The following is a 20,997-nucleotide window of genomic DNA, read 5'->3' on the forward strand; positions in this document are numbered from 1 at the left end:
GACTGTCTTTCCCGTATGCCGCTTACCATGACGGCCTGCGACGCAGACGATCTTCATCATCTCGTTGCCTCTGTGACACCCGCTTTTCCTGATATCGATGCGTTTAAAGCAGAACAATGGACAGACACCAAATTGGAGCCACTCTTCACTTCAGCCCGTTCTACTACAACAAGCAGCTACTGTGTACGTGACTGGCTCCTGTACAAAAGGAATTACTCAAGCACGGGTGCACGCTTCCTTCTAGAGGTGCCGGAGCGTCTCCGGCCAGCAATCCTTCAGGCTATGCATGATGACCCTACCTCCGGTCACTTAGGCACTGTGCGCACCCTTTATCGCATTCAAGAACGCTTTTACTGGCGCCGGATGTGACATACGGTTGAGTTGTATGTCACCAGCTGCATACCGTACCAACCTCGGAAACGTCCAACCACTGCCCCATCTGGTCTCCTTCAACCTGTGCCGCCTCCAAGGTTGCTCTTTCAACAAGTTGGAATTGATCTGTTACGACCTTTTCCTCAGTCATACAAGGGGAACCGCTGGATAATTGTCTGCGCCGACTATTTCACGCGCTACTGCGAGACTGCAGCTATACCATCAGCCACTGTCCCCGAAGTGTCGCTCTTCTTACTTGACGTTATTGTTCTGCGACATCGACCGCTTTCTGTTATTGTAAGCGACCGCGGACGTCAATTCACAGCATATATCGTGGAAGAGCTTCTACGTTTATGTGACTCGCACCTTAGGCACTCGACGCCGTATCATCCGCAAACGAACGGCCTCACTGAGCGCACTAATCGAACGATCACGAATATGCTTTCCATGTATGTTGGGTCGGATCATAAGAATTGGGATTAAGCTGTACTGTTTATTGCTTACGCATACAACACCGCCAAACATGAGACATCCCGTTACAGCCCCTTCTTCTTTCTATAAGCTCGCCCGCTCCGGTATACGCTCGACACTGTCCTCCCTTTTTACCACCACGACAATCCTGCGGTCGCCGATATGCTATGCCTCGCTGAAGAGGCTCGGCGACTTGCGCGTCTACAGACTTTGGCATCGCAAGAAAACTCCACAGCACGCTACGACGCATGAAATCGGCCTGTTACATATCACCCTGGTGATCTCGTTTGGCTTTGGACTCCCACAAGGAAACGCGGCTTGTGCCCAAAGCTGCTGGCAAACTACGATGGACCGTATGTTGTCATCGACAAGATCAGCGAAGTGAACTACGCTCTCGCGCGCCTCACGAACGCTGGTCGACGCTCTGCTAGGACACAAGTCGCACATGTCGCCAGTTGAAATTATGCGCGCCTCGGCAGGCCAGTTGACTCGCCCAGTGGGCTTTGTCTGCGAGGAGAGGTATGTTGCGTCCAAGCGCGTAAGAGGGACGTGCGAATCAAAAGGAGGGAAGAAGATGAAAACGACGACTGTGCAGCGGCCATTCCTGCTGTTCGTAGCTGCTGTTCCTGCTCTCGCCCGCCTAAGTAAACCCATTTTCCCCGTGCTTGTAACAATATTCATGTTCGAACAATGATCATTCAAAGATACCCATGTGTTCTCCCTTGTAGGTAGGATGTGTGTACAGTAAATAAAAACCATTCACTTAATAGCAGCTTTAGTATAGCGTACGCAATTACAGCGTACGTAATACGCTATATTACAGCGTAGGCTAAGCAGCGCACGTTTAATCACTTTTAGTTGGCCTGCGAGATATTTCGATCTCAGAGGTCATATGCCGTCGTGGCGCCTATCTCCCGACATCACCCATAGGTGGCGCTGACATCTCGAAGGTAAAATCTGCGCCAGTCAGCACGCGAAGCGAATGGTGCAGATTGTACCTGTAGGATGTGTGTGCTAGGGTCTCGGCTAGACCGCCTAGAGCAAGACAAGGATAAGTTAGCTAAGCGGGTTGGAAAGCTAGAAAAGGAGCTTAACATCGAGCAGAAGCAGAGGAAGGAGGCAGAAGAAAAGCTAGCTAACGCAGAAATCCAGCTGAGCGCCACCATTCTGCAAAGCAATGATGAACGCATTGAGGCGAGCACCGCGAACGGAGCTGGCTCAGATGCGAGTGCAGAGACAGCCGAACCCGCCACGCTGGGAAGCAGTGGCGGAAACGTCAGTGATAGTCACGAAGGGGATACCACTGACGCGGCCGGGAAGAAAACAAAGCCAAGGGCAAGGATAAGAAAGGAGGGGAGGCATTGTGACTTCGGGGGCAGCTTTCGGCGGTGAGGGGGAAGGAAAGCGTCGAGTTGTCTTTGTTGGGGATTCCAACATGCGTAAAGTAGAACCGGCGATAGCAGAGAAGGTAGGGGCAGACGAACGAGTCCAGGTTAGCGCGCTTCCGGGAAGGCCGATTAGAGAGGTGATAGCGAAGGCCAAGGAAGGCATGTGGGACACAATGGAGGAGCGACACCTAGTGGTGATAATGGGCGGAGTGATTGACGTACTGAACGGACGAGGAGCAGGGATCACAAAGCAAATAGCCAAAGGGGTCACCGACCTGCGGAATGTTTCAAAGGAAGTACAATCGCGGTTGTGCACGGTGCCAGAGGTTGAAAGGCAGGGTTATAAAATTGAAAGGGCAGTTCTTGCAGTAAACAGGGAAATTTGGACTCTAGCTAAATCAATGAATTTTACGGTCATTGACATCAACCGAGAAGTGCACCGAGCAGGCCGCGAAGGCGCTTTTGTGCGTGACGGGATACATTTTAGTGAAAGTGTAGCAAAACCGGTCGGACGTCGATTCGCGGCACGAGCTGTGCTTTTTTAGGCGGGCCCCAGGCAATCAGGAAGCAGGATTGAGTATTGAACATAGCGAAACACCAGTAAAGGGCAGATTAGGCGACGGGAGTCAGGAAAGACGCAGAAAGGATAAGAATAGAGAAGGTAAAATTTGCTACATTAACATGCAGGGTGGTCGCAAGCAGGAAAAATGGCTGGAAATTCAAACGCAACTGAATGATGAAGTGATTAGCGTGTACGCCTTGACCGAAACGCATCTACGAGATTTGGAGCAGCCGCCTGTTATTGACAACTTTGTATCGGAATAGTGCAACAGAATGAACGGGTCAAGGAAAGCGGAGGCGTAGGCGTACTAATTAGGCGAGGTCTGAAGTGGCGAAGGGTAAACGAGACATGTAAAGAGCATTTATGGATTAGTGGTACATGGCAAGGTAAAAAGACGTGGCTGGGAGTAGCTTACCTATGGACAGGTAGTGATAGCAGAGAAAAACAAGGAATTGGTCGATTGCATTAGAAGCGATATTAATGAGTTCAGTAACTCGGGCCAGGTGATATTAGTGGGAGATATGAACACGCACATGGACGATTTAGACGGATATACTGATTACAACGGCTCTCTAGTGCTGGATTTGTGTGATGAACAGAACCTTATAGTAGTTAACCGGGAGAATAATTGTCATGGACAGGTAACGTGGCAATGCGGAAACAGGCAGTCATGTATCGACTACGCCTTAGTCTCAGAAATGGTCTACGAACAACTAGACCAAATGATAATAGACGAAAAGGAAAAAATAGCCTGGGAAGCGATCATAGACGTTTAGCATTGAAGTTTGGGCGAGATACCAGCTCAGAACATGAACCAATAGCCTCAGAATTTTTAAAAATGAATGACGAGCAAATAACAGAGACTGCAAACAACATAGAGAAGAAAATTGTGGCTTTCCTACAGCAGTCTGGGAATATAAGGAACTGGTGGAGGTTATGCAGCATGAAATAAGGCGGACACGGCAAAACAATGTTCAATTGGAAAGAGGAAACCACGTAAGTGGTGGAACAAGGAAATTAAACAAGCTATGGAAGAGCGTAAAGAGGCATCTAGGGTTCATCGAGAAGCCAAAAAGTTGGATTACAAGAAGAAGAGGTGCTCTTAGATGGAATACATACCGAGAAAAGAAAAGGGTTGCGAGTGAGCACGTGCAAGAGAAAATTAAATGCGCAAGTGAACGTTGGGTGCATAACATTCACAAAAGAGACAAAGGCGCCCCAAAAAGATTCTGGAACCATATCAAAGCACTAGGAGCTCCAACTAGAAACTCGCAAACGGCTATAAGGGATGAAGACGGTAAAATCTATGTAGGCGATGATGCGCTGCGGTACATCACAGACGTTATCAGGCATAACTTGGGCACGAGAAAAAGCGTAGTTCAGACAACAGATCCAGCAACAACAGAGAGGCCTGAGAGATCAAAATTTAGCATAGAAAGCTTTTATTGGAAAAAGGCAGCAGAAAATGTCCCTAACAACACGGCAGCAGGACCCGATGAAATCCCAATACAGCTAATCAGAAACCTCGGTCTAAAAAGCAAGGCACTGCTGACTAATGCCATAGAGCAAGTGATTAGAACAAAGAATATTCCCGTTGGATGGCGTGAAAGCAAGATGAATCTCATCTACAAAGGCAAAGGAGATAAATAAGACGAGCTCGTAAAGGCCAGTTACCGTAACGTCGGTGATATATAGAATGGCAATGCAAGCCATAAAATTAGAACTTTCGAAGTGGGTGGAGGAAAACGGCGTATTGGGGTAACTACAGAATGGGTTCAGGCCAGGTAGACGCTTAGAAGACCATATGTTGTACTAACTCAGTGCATAGAGATTTCAGTAGCTCAGAAAAGACCTTTATGGATAGCATTTCTAGATATTAAAGGAGCTTATGACAACGTAGACAGGGAATTGTTGTGGGATATTCTTCAATACGAAGGCATAGATGACGATTTCGTGGAGCTGCTGAGGGAGATATATCGAGACAACCAAGTACAAGCGGCATGGGAAGGCCGCAAAGGAATTGAAATGGTGGGAATTCACCAAGGATTGAAGCAAGGATGCCCTCTGTGACCATTGTTGTTCACGCTTTACTTCAAGGGCATAGAAAGACGACTGGAAAACAGCGAATTAGGTTTTGATTTATCCTACATGCGTAATGGACAAATGGTGCAACAGAAGGTCCCTGGACTGATGTACGCAGACGACATTGTGCTACTAGCGGACAATAAAAAAGATTTACAGATACTTGCGAATATCTGTGGGAACGCAGCGACAAATCTAGGCCTTAAGTTTAGCACAGAGAAATCAGGGATTATGATCTTTAATGAACCACGAGTAACTTCGTGGTGTCCATTCACGCGAGTAATACCCATAGTGAAGCAATATAAGTACCTCGGCGTACACATAAACGAAGGAAAGAATTACTCAAGCAACCACCAAGATAATCTGAAATAAAGGGGAAGCGGAATGCAGCAATAATGAAACACAGAGCACTGTGGGGCCACAATAAGTATGAGGTGGTGCGTGGAATCTGGAAAGGAGTAATGGTGCCAGCGCTAACATTCGCAAATGCCATTATATGCTTAAAATCGGATATATTGGTGGGTTTGGAAGTTAACCAAAGATCAGTAGGCCGGTTGGCTTTGGGAGCACACGGTAATACGACAAATGAGGCAGTGCAGGGTGACATGGGTTGGGCCTCTTTTGAAGTCAGAGAAGCACAAAGCAAAATTAGTTTGAAGAAAGGCTCAGGAACATGGATGTAAATAAATGGGCGGCTAAAGTGCACAAGTATCTCTCATGAAAAGCGTGGACACAGAATAGAGGAAGAGGTCAAGGAAGTTGGCAACCAAGTACAGGATAATCGAAACTGTAAATAGACAACCAGGGGTCATCAGAAAGAAAGTGAGAGAAATAGAGACCGTGAATTGGATGCAAAGAATGGAAACGAAAAGGACAATGGAGATTTACAAGAATGAGAAGAAAGAAATTAGAAGGGAAAATCTGTACGATAACACAAAGGGCAGTGCCTTGCTATTTGAGGCTCGAGCCGGTTGCCTAAGGACGAAAACATATCGGAACAAATATTCGGAACTAGATGAGACATGTGTTTGCTGCAGTAAAGATCCAGAGACCACTCAGCACATCCTAATGGAATGCGACGGGATCCACCCAGCGAGAACCGTAGGTAACGTGCAACTCCCAGAAGCGCTTGGGTTTAAAGTGGAAGGAAACATAAACAGATCAGCCGTAGAGATCACCAAGAGACGATTAGTACTGGTGGAAAAAAAGCAGGGAAAAGATGGATACGACCTGATCTCTTAAAATCATAGGCAGCAGTAAAGGAAAATTTTGAAAAAGAATATTAATGAGAGGTATACAAAAATGCTAGATAAGAAACATGTATAGTATACTGATTAAACAAGCAGTCTAGGTGACTATTGTCGCCGCCCCGTTCAAAGGGGATGCCAATAAATCATCATCATCATCTGGATTTGTTGGATTGGAAAGAGGAAACCACGTAAGGTGGAAACAAGGAAATAAAACACGCTATCATCATCATCATCAGCAGCATCATCAGCCTATATTTTATGTCCACTGCAGGACGAAGGCCTCCCTGCGATCTCCAATTACCCCTGTCTTGCCGCTAGCGTATTCCAACTTGCGCCAGCAAATTCCTAACTTCGTCAACCCATATGGTTTTCTGCCGACTCGACTGCGTTCCCTTCTCCTGGTATCCATTCTGTAACCTATGGGTACGCCGGTATCCATCCTACGCATTACATGGCATGACCAGCTCCATTCTTGCGCTTAATGTAAACTACAATATCAGCTATCCCTGTTTTTCTCGGATTCACACCACTCTCTCTTGTCTCTTAACGTTTAGTCTAAGATTTTTCGTTCCATTGCTCTTTGTGCGGTCCTTAACTGTTCTTGAGCTTCTTGTTAACCTCCAAGTTCTGCCCCATATGTAGCACCGGTAGAATGCAACGATTGTACACTTTTCTTTTCAGCGGCAGTGGTAAGCTCCCAGTTAGGATTGGCAATGCCTGCCGTATGCACTCTAACCCCATTTATTCTTCTGTAAATGTCTTTCTCGTGATCAGGGTCCATGTGAGTAATTGACCTAGGTAAACGTACTCACTTTGCAGACTCTAGAGGCAGACTGGCGATCCTGAATTCTGTGCCCTTGACAGGCTATCGAGCGGTATCTTTGTGTTCTGCATATTCATCTTCAAGCCATTCTTACACTTTCTCGATTGAGGTCCTCAATCATTTGCTGTAATTCGTCTCCATTGTTACTGAATAGGACAATGTCATCTGCAAACCGAAGGTTGCTGAGATATACGCCGTTGATCCTCCTCCTAAGCCTTCCCAGTCTAAGAGCTTGAATACTTCTTCTAAGCATGCAGTGAATAGCATTGGAGAGATTTGTCTAATTGCTATACAAGCATAGAAGAGCGTAAAGAGGCATCTAGGGCTCATCGAGAAGCGAAAAAGTTGGGATTACAAGAAGAAGAGGTGCTCCTTAGATGGAAGACATACCGAGAAAAGAAAAGGGTGGCGAGTGAGCTCGTGCAAGAGAAAATTAAATGCGCAAGTGAACGTTGGGTGCATAACATTCGCAAAAGAACAAAGGCGCCCCCAAAAGATTCTGGAACCATATAAAAGCACTCGGAGCTCTAACTAAAAACAAGCAAACCGCTATAAGGGATGAAGAGGGTACCATCTACGAAGGAGACGATGCCCTGCCGTACATCACATACGTTATTAAGGATAACTTCGGCACGAGAAAAAGCGTAGTTCAGACAACAGATCCAGCAACAGCAGAGAGGCCTGAGAAATCAACATTTAGCATAAGAAGATTTTATTGGAACAGCCGAAAATGTCCCTAACAACACGGCAGCAGCACCCGATGAAATCCCAATACAGCTAATCAAAAACCTCGGTCCAAAAAGCAAGGCACTCCTGACTAATGCCACAGAGCAAGTGATTAGAAGAAAGAAAATTCCCGTAGGATGGCGTGAAAGCAAGATGAGCCTCATCTACAAATGCAAAGGAGATAAGGATATGACGAGCTCGTACAGGCCAGTTACAGTAACGTCGCTGATATATAGAATGGCAATGCAAGCCATTAATTAGAACTGTCGAAGTGGATGGAGAAAAACGATGTATTGGGGGAACTACAGAATGGATTCAGGCCAGGCAGACAGACGCTTAGAGGATAATACGTTTGTACTTCAGTGCATAGAGATTTCAGTAGTTCAGAGAACCTTTATAGATAGCATTTCTAGATATTAAAGGAGCTTATGACAACGTAGACAGGGAATTGTTATGTGATATTCTTCAACACGAAGGCATATAGATGACAATTTCGTGGAGCTGCTGAGGGAGATATATAGAGGCAACCAAGTACAATTGGTATGGGAAGGTCGAAAAGGTAATGAAATGGTGGGAGTTCACCAAGCATTGAAGCAAGGATGCCCTCTGTCACCATTGGTATTCACGCTTTACGTTTAGGGTGTAGAAAGACGACTGAAAAACAGCAAATTAGGGTTTCGTTTATCCTACATGCGTAATGGACAAATGGTGCAACCGAAGGTCCCTGGACTGATGTACGCAGACGATATTGTGCTACTAGCAGACAATAAAATACATTTACAGATAGTTGCAATGTTGAAATGCAGCGACAAATCTAGACCTTAAGTTTAGCACAGAGAAATCAGGAATTATCTTTAATGAAGGGACGAGTAACTTCGTGGTGTCAATTCAACAGCAAGTAATACCCATAGTGAAGCAATATAAGTACCTCGATGCACACTTAAGCGAAGGAAAGAATTACTCACGCAACCACAAAGATAATCTGAAAATACAGGGGAAGCGGAATGCAGCATTAATGGAACACAGAGCACTGTGGGACCACAATAACTATGAGGTGGTGCGTAGAATCTGCAAAGGAGTAATGTTCCAGCGCTAACATTCGCAAATGCCATTCTATGCTTAAAATCGAATATCTTGGCGGCTTTGGAAGTTAACCAAACATCAGTAGGCCGGTTGGCTTTGGGAGCCCACGGTAATACCACAAATGAGGCAGTGCAGGGTGGCATGGGATGGGCCTTTTTTGAAATCAGAGAAGCACAGAGCAAAATTAGTTTGAAGAAAGGCTCTGGACCATGGATGAAAATAAATGGGCGGCTAAAGTGCACAAGTATCTCTACATGAAAAGCGTGGACACAGAATGGAGGAAGAGGTCAAGGAAGTTGGCAACCAAGTACAAGATAATCAAACTGTAAATAGACAACCAGGAGTCATCAGAAAGAAAGTGAGAGAAATTGAGACCGTGAATAGGTTGCAAATAATGGAAACAAAAAGGACTATGGAGACTTACAAGATTGAAGAAAGAAATTAGAAGGGAAAATCAGTACGAAAACTTAGAGGGCAGTGCCTTGCTATTTGAGGGTCGAGTCGGTTGCCTAATCACCAAAACATACCGGGGCAAATATTCGGAACTAGATGAGGCATGTGTATGCTGCAGTAAATATCCAGAAACCACTCAGCACATCCTAATGGAATGCGACGGGATCCACCCGCGAGAACCGTAGGTAACGCGCAACTCCCAGAAGCGCTTGGGTTTAATTAAAGTAGAAGGAAACTGAACAGATCAGCCGTAGAGATAAGCAAGAGACGATGAGAGTACTGGTGGAAAAAAAGCAGGGAAAAGATGGATACGACCTGATCTGTTAAAATCATAGGTAGCTGTACAAGCTAACGTTTTGAAAAAGAAAAAGAATAATGAGCGGTAGACAAAAATGCTAGATAAAGAACCATAGCATACCTACCTAAAATCAAGCAGGCTAGGTGACTATTTGTCGCCCCCCCCCCCCCCCCTTTCAAGGGGATGCCAATAAATCATCTTCTTTATCATCATCATTTCCGTCGTTAGGCTTCGTCTCGCTCGAAACGAGAAGCGATCTCGAAAACTCCTTAAGGTTATCGATCATACACTGCCGTCGAGGCGGCTTGAGACGAAGTGAATACCGTTTACGCAGTCATTTGCTACGACGGAGGGAATTCTACAAAAGCAACGGTAAATTCAATTCGAAGCGCGCAGCGGGGCTCACCACCATGTTTTATGCAAACCGCGCAAAGACGGTAACACTAAATCTGGGATATAGCATGCGTACGCTATACGCTATGGGTCGTTTAGCGTTCTGCGCATGCGCCGTGATGACCCGCTATCTTATAGCACACGCCGCGGTAGAGCGTACGCTAAACTAAACCTCTCTAGTGATGCATGTGAAACTTGCGCCTAAAGAAATTGAGCATCCTGTGTTCCTCTCGAATACATATTCGATCTTTCTATTGCAACCGCCTCTACGTACGTTTTAGATAGCTAAGAAATAGAAAACGCTTTACCGTAAATAACCGATGTTCGCACTTGACGCCATTAAGTTGGCGGCGCAACCATTATTTCGAGATGATTTGCGACGGTAATGATATATAATAGCATTTCTTACGATTATTACGATTATGATTATTGTAATAAGTAAAATTACTCGCGCCAGTAGCGCTGCGCAACCGTAGCAGTGCGTATTAACTGTGGTTTGAAGCGCAAAGGAAACGAAGGCATAGGCTACACTACTGCAGGTGGCATCGGCCAGTTCGCGTCACTATAAATGTGTAGGTCCGAATTACACACAAGCGTCGTTCAACATGAAATGTTCACTTGAAGTGATTACATAGCAATAACTAAATTGTAAACAAGGTTTAAGCAGTTGGCCCCGAATTATGCGTTTACAAGGATTCGTACACTTCCGAAAAATTATTCATTTTATATTGTGCAGACCGGTCAGTTTGGATCGATGACTGAAAAAATATATCGCCCCCATGATAACCAAGCTAAAGAATTGATTAATTTGTGGGATAAGTAGAGGTAACTTATACCAATTGCACAGTTGAAGCCCAGCAGTTTAGCGTTGTGCTCAATATGAGCCTCAAAAACATGCCAAAGAACTTACTCGCCTTTATATCGGTTTTTCGGAGATCGCTATCTTGGCGAAAATATTGCAGGAGTAGTCGTTCAGACTTACAATCGCGTAGCTACGCCGTGGGCTAGGAGAGTATAGCGTGGTGTAGGGATGGGAATTCGTTTAGCATGCCTTGTAGTAATATGTGGGCCCAAAGAAAAGAAAGCAAAACAGCGCGCTTAGCGGTTTAAAATAGGAGCACGGCGTGCCTTGTAGCGTGAGCGTTGCTCGAGCCTCGCCATAAGAAGAGCAGCTAGTCCTCGCTGAATGTGCAGTCTGACTTCTCAGTTGACTCGCGCCTTCTAGAAATGATGCGTCAGCAGCAACAACAGCAGCAGGAGCCTGAAACATGGCAGCGCCAACTCAAGGAGAACATTCTCGCCATAATCCAAGCCTCGCAAGGACGCAACAAGGATATGTTAAAGCCAGCTTCCTTTGATGGGAAATATCAAGCCCATATGCTGTGATCCAGTTCTTTGAGAAAGCGCGTGAGTACAACTCATGGCACGGTCATGGTGAGCGCATATCGCACATGCGTCTTTTTTTATTGTGCTCGCCGAGAAGTACAGCCTATACGTTATGAGACACATGCAACAAATGAAAATGTAATTGTGTGTTCGCTTTCCACGGAAACTCAGGTGAAAAGTGGGACCACGCTGTTTTCTCTGAATGATGCTTAGGAAATTCCCTAGAGCAGTTTTACGCGAAACGGCTCCATCTTTAGATGGCAAGCGCAGAACATCTGTAATCTGCAGTCGTGCCAATAATTATTCACGGTTTGCCTAAGGGTCTTCGAAGACATCTGCAAGTGAGATCGCCTAAGTCGAGGAACCGTTAGAATGTTTCATAATGTCTCAAAGTTCGACAGCATCGTTCAAACTACTTTATTGAAAGGGGGTCCCGCGACCTTCACAATTCGCTTTTTGAAAAGTCTGGTAGCCGCCGTGGTTGCTTAGTGGCTATGGTGTTCGGCTGCTAAGCATGAGGTCGCGGGATCGAATCCCGGCCACGGCGGCCGCATTTCGATGGGGGCGAAACGCGAAAACACTCGCGTACTTAAATTTAGGTAATAAGTAATAATGAACTAAAGGATAGTTTATTCGAGTCCGCTTAAAATTATAAAATTAATTATTTATTCAATATAGTATTTTGAAGCACACCGTTACATAAGGGAATTCTTTTGCGCACTTGTACATGCCTTCCAGCTACACGAAAAAAAAAACTTTGGCGGATCGCGTGCATTTGTGGGAATTGGTTACGAGCAGAGCTTTCGTTGACGGTATAATTAAAAAGTCTGTATACTCCGCCCCCTTCACTGCACTGTAGTCCATAGCTCCTTGTCACTGTACTCCCATCTTTTCCTTTTACACCCTTCTCCACATTCGGCTGCTTTTTGTCGATTGCTTAACTTATTTCTGGGCTTCGTCTTAATGTTTTGCCTTTTTTTCTATTAGCCTGTTCGGGCACATGCCGAGCTCAGCAACATGTAGAGCTCAGTTGACCTTACCCATTTTCCCAAGTTGGCAAAGGCTTCGGGCTGTATTGGCCGTTACAGCATTTGTTACCTTGCTTGCGGGTGGACAAACGACTACCAAGAAGCGTGCCGGAATTTCGCGGCTTCTGCGGCAACGTCAAATGCTTGACACCTGCTTTGGATCGGTTCGGGAATGTGAAGGCTCACAGTTAAGCATATAAAAAAGCCTGGCCTTAAGCCTGAACTACCTGAAAACTGCAATCGCTGGGTGACCGGACAATAAGTTTGCAGATACACTACTGAAGTTTCTTCAGGGTGCAGAGTTTCTTCAGGGGGCAGAGTTTAACTTTCGTTTACTCCTCATATACCTTGCGACAAATGGTCTCTGTAGTAACTCTGGCCTGGATGCATTCCAACAAGCCAACACTCAGTGGTGATTTAGCGTGAATGAGACAGAAATGCATTAGAATTGCGTCGCACTTCTTGACATTCCGGATTTATGACGGAAACCGCGTTGACCCCACATTTCAAAGTGTTGTTCAGTAGCTAACTCTACCCGCGGTCAGCCTCTTTCAGGAGCGAAGTGCACCTAAGGGTGTTCCGGAGCAGAGCACCATCAGTTGCAACAATATATATATATATATATATATATATATATATATATATATATATATATATAGTAACGCCTTGGTTTAGACGACAGGAAGAAGAGGAGGACGACGGATTTTTTGGGTGCGGAGCGCAGAACGACACCGGTGCTGGACTGTTTTCCTGAACTCTCATCCATCACCTGTAATTAAACCCGCGTCATCCGTAACACTTTTGTGGTGGAGGTGCTGGGTACTCAACCACGCGACGCAACACGGTTCTGCAACCACCTGATCTGCGCCGAAGCCGCCGCCTTGCTGGACTGCCGCCCTTGCCGCTGGTGGTCGAGATGTCTCGCGGTGAAGACGGAACCCGGACTGAACCTGCTCCTACAGCTGCAGCCCCTGCCCTGGTTACAGCGGCCCGTTCGGTAACTGCTCCAGCCGCGGCTGGTCCCTGGCAGCGTCAGCACGTGATAGAGCCTCGCACATTTGGAGGCAAGTCTGGCGAGGACGTGGATGAGTGGCTCACTCACTACAACGAGTGAGCAACTATTAGCATTGGGATGCGGCAACTCAGCTGTCCAACGGCGTGTTTTCTGAACGGGCATGGCACTTGTGTGGTTTGACAACCATGAGGACGCCCTCACGACCTGGGATCGATTCGTGTCGGAAATAACTGAGTGTTTTGGGGACTCAGTCGCGAAGAGGAAGCAGTTTGAACAAACGCTGCTGCAAAGAGCCCAAGTGCCAGGCGAGACGTGTACGACTTATAATGAGGCGATATTGAAGCTCTGCAAGAACGTCAACCCTCGCATGTCAGAGGAGGACAAGGTCGGCCACCTCTTAAAAGGAATTGCCGAGGATGTATACCACTTCCTCATCGGCAAAGATAACCTTGGTGCAGTAGCTGACGTCATACGGCATTGTCGTACATTCGAGGCCTTGAAGATGCGACGTATCACGCCAAAATTCGGTCGGTTACCGAATGTGACAACCATTGCGAGTGTTGACGACTACACGTCCCTTGATCTCGCGTCTACAATACGAGAGATAGTACGGGAACAGCTCACCCGACACGTGCACTCGACACCCTATGATGCTGCGCCAATCCCAGCACCCGTTCATCATGTTTCTATCGCTGCAACTACAGTTCTCGCTCGCCACCAAGGCCGCAGCCCCATTACTACCCAGAGTCGCGCTACGAACGCCGCTTCAGATATCCTCGTCAGCCGGCCGCTCCATACCAGGAGCCGCGTGAAGATGCATTTGTCCCACAGCGTCGCGGCAATGCTTTTCAGGGCTACAACGCATATCGCCAACCTACTGTGTGTTATTGTTGTGGTGCTACCGGACACATAGCTCGGTTCTGTCTTCGGCGCATGGAAACAGCCCGATACGATCCGCCATCAACGTATCTTCGCGCCGGCAATGGTCACAACAACGATCCCTGGTCCGCCTATTCCAGGAGAACCTCACGACAAGAGAATCGGCGCAATAGTTCTCCCGCTTCTGACCGTAGTTTGACACCTCCGTCCGCCCGACTGCGCCGCTCGCCTTCACCGCGACGGCGGCTATCACCACCGCCACCGCCGGGAAACTAGCCGGTGCGACCAATGGAGTTGAGGTTGCACAAAATGACTTACCTCAGATGCCTCCGCCAGTTACGATTCTTAAGAACAAGATAAAGGTGTTAATAGATGGAGTATGTGCTACGGCTTTAGTGGACACTGGTGCAACCATTTCTGTTATGAGTCGTTCTTTCAAAGATCACATTGGCCGCAAAGTTATGTTTTCTTGGCACGAATCTACAAGATTTCGTGGTGTCGGAGGAGAAATACTTCATCCCCTGGGAGTTTGCGTCGTTAACGTCTTGTTGGCCGGAAAGGTGTTCCCAACAGAATTCCTGGTTCTGCAGCGGTGTACACACGAAGTTATTCTCGGTATTGACTTTCTCCAAGAGTGTGGCGCTTTCGTCAACTGTGGCACCGGTGAACTTTCAGTCAGCAGTGAAGTCGTTCATGCCCTCTGTGACGAGCTGCCACCCGCGGAAGACACACTGGTTGTTTCCGATGAACTGACAGTGCCACCATGGTCCATGCGGTCAGTTGCTGTGTTCGCTTCCATCTCTGCCGCATCTCCCTTTGATGCGATCGTTCAACCTCTGACCGGTCAGTGTGCTAAGAAAAACATCTTAGTGCCTCGCCGTATTGTGTCGATTAGCAACCGAGCCACGTCTTTGTGGGCACTGAACTGTTCGCCAGTGCCTATTATACTTCCTCGCGGAATGAAGCTCGCCATCTTTGATTGTGCCAACGGGAATTCTATCGCTGCCGTTGACGACGAAGATCAAAAACGCTTGGCCGTTGGCGAATGCAGTTGCTCCTACGAGTCGCAGATTCTGAGCATGATTAGTAAGAACCTACGCTCACACGAGCGACAAAGATTGGTTGAGCTATTGGAAAGACATGCTTCTGTGTTTGACTACTGCAAAAAGGAGAAGCTACAATCTTTACCATGTTCTCGAGCTCAGCACAGAATTGATACAAGCTCTGCTCATCCGGTCCGGCAAAAACCTTACCGAGTGTCGTCATCGGAGCGGAAAGATATTGCCGAACAAGTTCAGGATATGCCGCAGAAGGGCGTTATTGAAGAATCGTGCAGCCCTTGGGCAGCACCTGTCATTTTGGTTAAGAAGAAAGACGGTTCTTGGAGGTTTTGCGTTGATTATAGACGATTAAACGCCCTCACCAAAAAATATGTATATCCACTATCTCGGATCGACGATGTTATCGACTATCTACATTCGGCTTCCTACTTTTCTTCACTAGATCTACGATCAGGGTATTGGCAGACCCCGATGCACCCTGCTGACAAGGAGAAGACTGCATTCGTGACACCCGATGGACTCTATCAATTTAATGTTATGCCGTTTGGGCTTTGCAATGCCCCCGCTACTTTCGAAAGATTTATGGACTCGATTCCGCGCAGTCTAACATGGGAGGTATGTTTATGCTATCTAGATGACGTTGTCATTTTCGGGCGTACTATTGAAGAGCATAACGCCCGTTTAAACCTCGTTTTAGACTGCGTCAAAACGGCCAGCTTGGTTTTGAATTCTAAGAAGTGCCGGTTTGGCGAACGACAAGCGTTAGTTCTTGGTCACCTGGTTGACAAAGATGGTGTCAGGCCAGACCCCCAGAAAATAGAAGTAGTCAGTGCCTTTAAGCCACCTGTCACTAAAAGATCTCCGTAGCTTCTTGGGATTATGCTCCTACTTTCGACGGTTCGCGCCCAAGTTCGCGGACATTGTTTACCCATTGACAAGTCTTTTGCGAAAAGACAGCCCGTACGAGTGGACATCTGAATGCGACGCGGCATTCTCTCAACTCAAGTTTCTCCTAACATCAGAACCCATTCTTCGTCACTTCGATGCGTCTGCTCCTACTGAAGTGCACAGTGACGCCAGCGGAACCGGCATCGGTGGAGTGCTTCTTCAGCGCCATAATAATGAAGAGTATGTGGCGGCCTATGCGAGCCGTTCTCTCAGCAAGGCTGAACGAAACTACACTGTGACAGAGCAAGAATGCTTAGCGGCTGTATTTGCTGTTCAGAAGTTCCGTTGCTACCTCTACGGGCGTCCATTTACAATTGTGACTGACCACCATTCCTTATGTTGGCTTGTTACCCTCCGTGATCCCTCCGGTCGTCTAGCACGCTGGGCTTTACGGCTCCAGGAATTTGATTTCAATGTTTCGTACAAAAGTGGAAGACGTCATGCCGACGCTGATTGCCTTTCTCGCCTTCCTCTGTCCACAACGCAGGATAACACGGACAGTCTTGACACCTGCTTTGCTGCTGTCTCTCACTCGTTTCCTGACGCCACCGTCTTCCAGCGGGAACAGCGCAATGACTTATGTTTGGACCCCTTGTTCGCCGATGCCTGCAGTCCCTAGGCCAGTGGTCGCTTTTGTTTTCGCGATGGATTGCTATATAAGACAAATTACTCAGCAAGTGGCGCGCGGTATTTACTGGTTGTTCCCGAAAGTCTGCATTGCGACGTTCTCCGTGTCATGCACGATCATCCGACATCAGGCCATCTTGGATTCATTCGCACCCTACATCAAATACAGGAGCGGTTTTACTGGCCTAAGATGCGACATTCTTCTAAACAATACGTGTCGAGCTGCGACAAGTGCCAGCGTCACAAGCGACCTACAAGTGCTCCACAAGGCCTCCTACATCCTGTACCGCCGCCTACTACACCTTTCGAGCAAGTTGGTATCGACCTGTTAGGACAGTTTCCATGGTCTTCGAACAACAACCGTTGGGTCATCGTCTGTGTCGATCACCTAACTAGAAACGCGAAACCACTGCGATATCTTCCTCCACAGCTACTTGCGTCACTACCTTCTTGTTACGCTACGTAATGCTTCGTCACGGTGCGCCTCACGTAATTATCAGCGACCGTGGTCACTAATTCGTCGCTCTGATGCCCCGGAAGAATTGCTTAGACTCTGCACTTCGCAGTTCCGCCACTCAACACCATATCATCCCCAGACGAATGGCCTTCTCGAACGTACGAACCGCACCCTGACCAACATGCTGACTATGTATGTATCATCCAATCACAAGAACTGGGATGACATCTTGCCATTTATTACGCATGCCTACAATACAGCGAAGCACGAAACTACGGACTTCACACCTTTCTACCTACTCTATGCTCGGGCACCGCGCAGCTGTCTCGATACCATTTTCCCCTTTACCCTCCATGCAGACGATTCAGTTGCCGAAACTTTGTGCCGTTCTGAGGAAGCCCGACAACTTGCTCGTCTGCGTACACTGGCATCACAAGATCGCTCCAAGGAGCGGTATGACCGCCGCCACGACTCAGTTTCATTCGAAAAAGGTGACTTGGCGTGGATGTGGACCCTTAAGCGCAGACTCGGGTTATGCCAAACGTTCTTGGCTCAGTATACCGGTCTCTTCACCATCATTGACCGCATTAGTGATTTAACGTATGTGGTCGCCCGTGTAAGGTCACCAGGACGCCGCTCTAGCGCTACTCAACTTGCGCATGTTACGCGCCTCAAGCGATACCACACTATAACTCAGCCCTAACTTGCATGACGGGCTTCGTCTGCGAAACGGGGAATGTAACGCCTTGGTTGAGACGAAAGGAAGAAGAGGAGGACGACGGATCTTTTTGGGTGCGGAGCGCAGAGCGAAACCGGTGCTCGACTGTTTTTCCTGAACTCTCATCCATCACCTGTAAATAAACACGCCTCATCCGTAACAATATATATATATATATATATATACATTGTGAGCGCATTTCGTGCATATGGTCGTCGTCATCTGTACATACGACTCATCATCTTGTGTGAGTGCTATTTGTGCATATCGTCGTCGTCATTTGTACATACCACTCATCATCATCTTTTGTCTCGTGCGGTGCTTCGTCTCTGACTCGGGCAGTTGCTCGGAAATAAAGGCATCGCATCGGCCGGCGTCTCACAAGTGGTGGAGGTGCTTCGATTCCCTCGTCCTCTTATTTTCCCGATTCCCCTGGAGCTTCGATCCGGTCGTCGTTTGCTCTCGCCTACCACGGTGATGGCCGATACCAACCCGTCCACCACTGCTGCTACCACCTCTGCTCAGCCCGCTGGGCCTACCTGGACGGTGAACACCACCCCCCGAGATCCTCCAGTCTTTGCCGGCCTCCGCGGCGACGACGTCGAAGATTGGCTCGATCACTACAACAGAGCCAGCGACGTCAATCATTGGGAAGACACGCACAAATTGCGGTATGTCGCTTTTTACTTAACCGAAGTTGCGAAGACATGGTTTTTAACCACGAAAGTGACTTTTCGGACGGGCCATCATTCACCCAGCAATTTCGCCAGATATTCGGCATGTCCTCTGGACGCTCCGAAGTCGCGAAGCAGAAGCTGGCAACGCGCATACAAGAGCAGGACGAGTCCTATACGTCCTAAGTTGAGGACGTCCTCGCTCTCTGCCACCGCGCACAGAGTGACATGGCGGAAGCTGATCGCGTTCGCCACATACTGAAGGACATCAACACGGTCGCCTTTAATGCTCTCGTCATGCAGAACCCAAACTGCGTTGGGGATATTGTCACGGCCTGCCAGCGTCTAGACACGCTCCAGGCTATTCGCCTGCCACACGCCTCTACCGACCCTCAACTCAACGGTGATGCTAAGCTTCGAGCCCTGATACGCACTCTCATCAGGGAGGACTTTCACGGCCATCTTTCTGGGCCTACGACGCTTGCAACCGTTCGGCCCGCTCCTCCTGGACTGCGTGACATCATCAAGGACAAACTGGCGTCGATGAAAAACGTCCAAATGGACAAGTCTACTGCACCATTTCGTCCGCCAAGTTATGCCGAAATTGCCTCCCGGCCTCCCTCGACCGTTCAGTCTCCACATGCCGAACCTTACCGCGACCCCTTAGCTTCGCTGGCAGCGAATACTCCTGCACAGCCGTACTACTCACCGTGGCGGTCGTCGCGCCCTGTTTGTTTCTACTGCGGTATTCGCGGCCACATTTCTCGCTTCTGCCGTCGGCGTCAGCAAGATGAAAGGCGGGGCTATGCTACCTTTGAGCGAGACAGCGCACCTAGGTTTGACTCCTACGTTCCTGGGCGTCAACCAGGTGAAAGGCGAAGCTATGACAACTTTGAGCGAGACAGGATACCAGCGCTAGATTCGTACTTAACCGGAACGTACAAAACCACTTCTGGTCGCTCTCCTTCACCTTCCCAGGACATGGCTCGAGCATCCCGCTCGCCCCGGCGTCGCTCTCCTTCACCTTACCGCCGTTCTTCATCGACCTTGCGTGCTGCTTCCCATGTTGTGGACACCCGTTCGGAAAACTAGGGGCTGCAGTTTTCAGAGGAGAAACTGCATCGTATCGGATTGTCCCAATTCCTCCTGCTCGCCCCGCCAATTTGCTCTCAGTTTGTTTGGAAGGTGTTTCCGTCGACGCTCTTGTAGATACTGGAGCCGCTATTTCTGTTATACATTGTGAACTGTGCTTCCGTCTGCGAAAAGTGCAAACGCCGTATGTTGGTCCGGTTCTATGTGGTGCCAATGACGTTACCATCTTTCCTACCGGACAGTGCACAGCTCGCGTCCTGATAGACGGCATTCGTCATCATGTGCAACTTACGGTGCTTTCGACGTGCCCTCATCAGATGATATTAGGATGGGACTTCCTGTCCGCTGCTTCTGCACTAATTTCGTGCGGCGACCCAAGCATCCACATCAGCGACACCAAAACTTATCCCGTTTTAGATTCCCCGTGTCCCAACCTCCTTGAAGCAGCGGATTTTATTATCCAACCAGCCGAAGAACGTGTTATGACCCTTGAGTCAACAGACATTGTCAATGGAGACGCATTGGTTATACCTTCTCACCACTGCATTTCTCGAGGACTCGCCATCGCTTCTTGCTTGGTCCGGTTCTCAAGTGGCTATGCCAACCTCACAGCCTTTAATACGACTCCTGAGCCACTACTACTGCCGAAAGGGTCTACCGTCGCCAAGCTCGCCGACGCTGCGCCGGTATGTGTCGTCTGTGTTTCGCCTGCCACATCTTCCGCGCATTGTGCGCCCGCAGAAGGCCACACTAGTGCTTTTAAGGCCACCTTCTGTGCAGATCTCAATCCGGCCCAGACGGATGCACTCCTCACCATTTTAATGAAGCATGCAGCTTGTTTTGACGTTTCTTCGCGAGGCCTGGGTCAGACCACTGTAACTACTCATCGAATTGAAACAGACGGCTCTTGCATCATTCGCCGTCGCCCGTACCGAGTGTCACCTTCGAAGCGAAAAGTTATAGAAGAACAAGTGAACGACATGCTGACACGCAACATTATAAGGCCTTCAGCAAGCCCTTGGTCTTCTCCTGTTGTGCTTGTTAAAAAAAAGGATGGTTCTGTGCGCTTTTGCATCGATTATAGGGCGCTAAACAAAATTACCCGCAAGGATGTTTATCCAATGCCTCGTATTGACGATGCTTTGGATACCTTACAACGTGCCGAGTATTTCTCGAGCCTCGACTTGCGCTCCGGATATTGGCAGATTCCA

At 48.0% G+C, this 20,997-nt stretch overlaps 1 long non-coding RNA gene across 1 annotated transcript in view; it reads left to right on the forward strand.

Moving 5' to 3' along the window:
* Positions 1-20,997, forward strand: part of LOC125943880 (uncharacterized) — a 68,106-nt gene that overhangs the window by 18,179 nt on the left and 28,930 nt on the right. The window contains exon 2 of the long non-coding RNA XR_007465960.1: positions 7,058-7,126. This is a non-coding gene — a long non-coding RNA (uncharacterized LOC125943880). The remainder of the gene's footprint in view (positions 1-7,057; positions 7,127-20,997) is intronic.

This window comes from Dermacentor silvarum, chromosome 3 (assembly GCF_013339745.2).
Source record: "Dermacentor silvarum isolate Dsil-2018 chromosome 3, BIME_Dsil_1.4, whole genome shotgun sequence".
Classification (NCBI taxonomy): Eukaryota; Metazoa; Arthropoda; class Arachnida; order Ixodida; family Ixodidae; genus Dermacentor; species Dermacentor silvarum.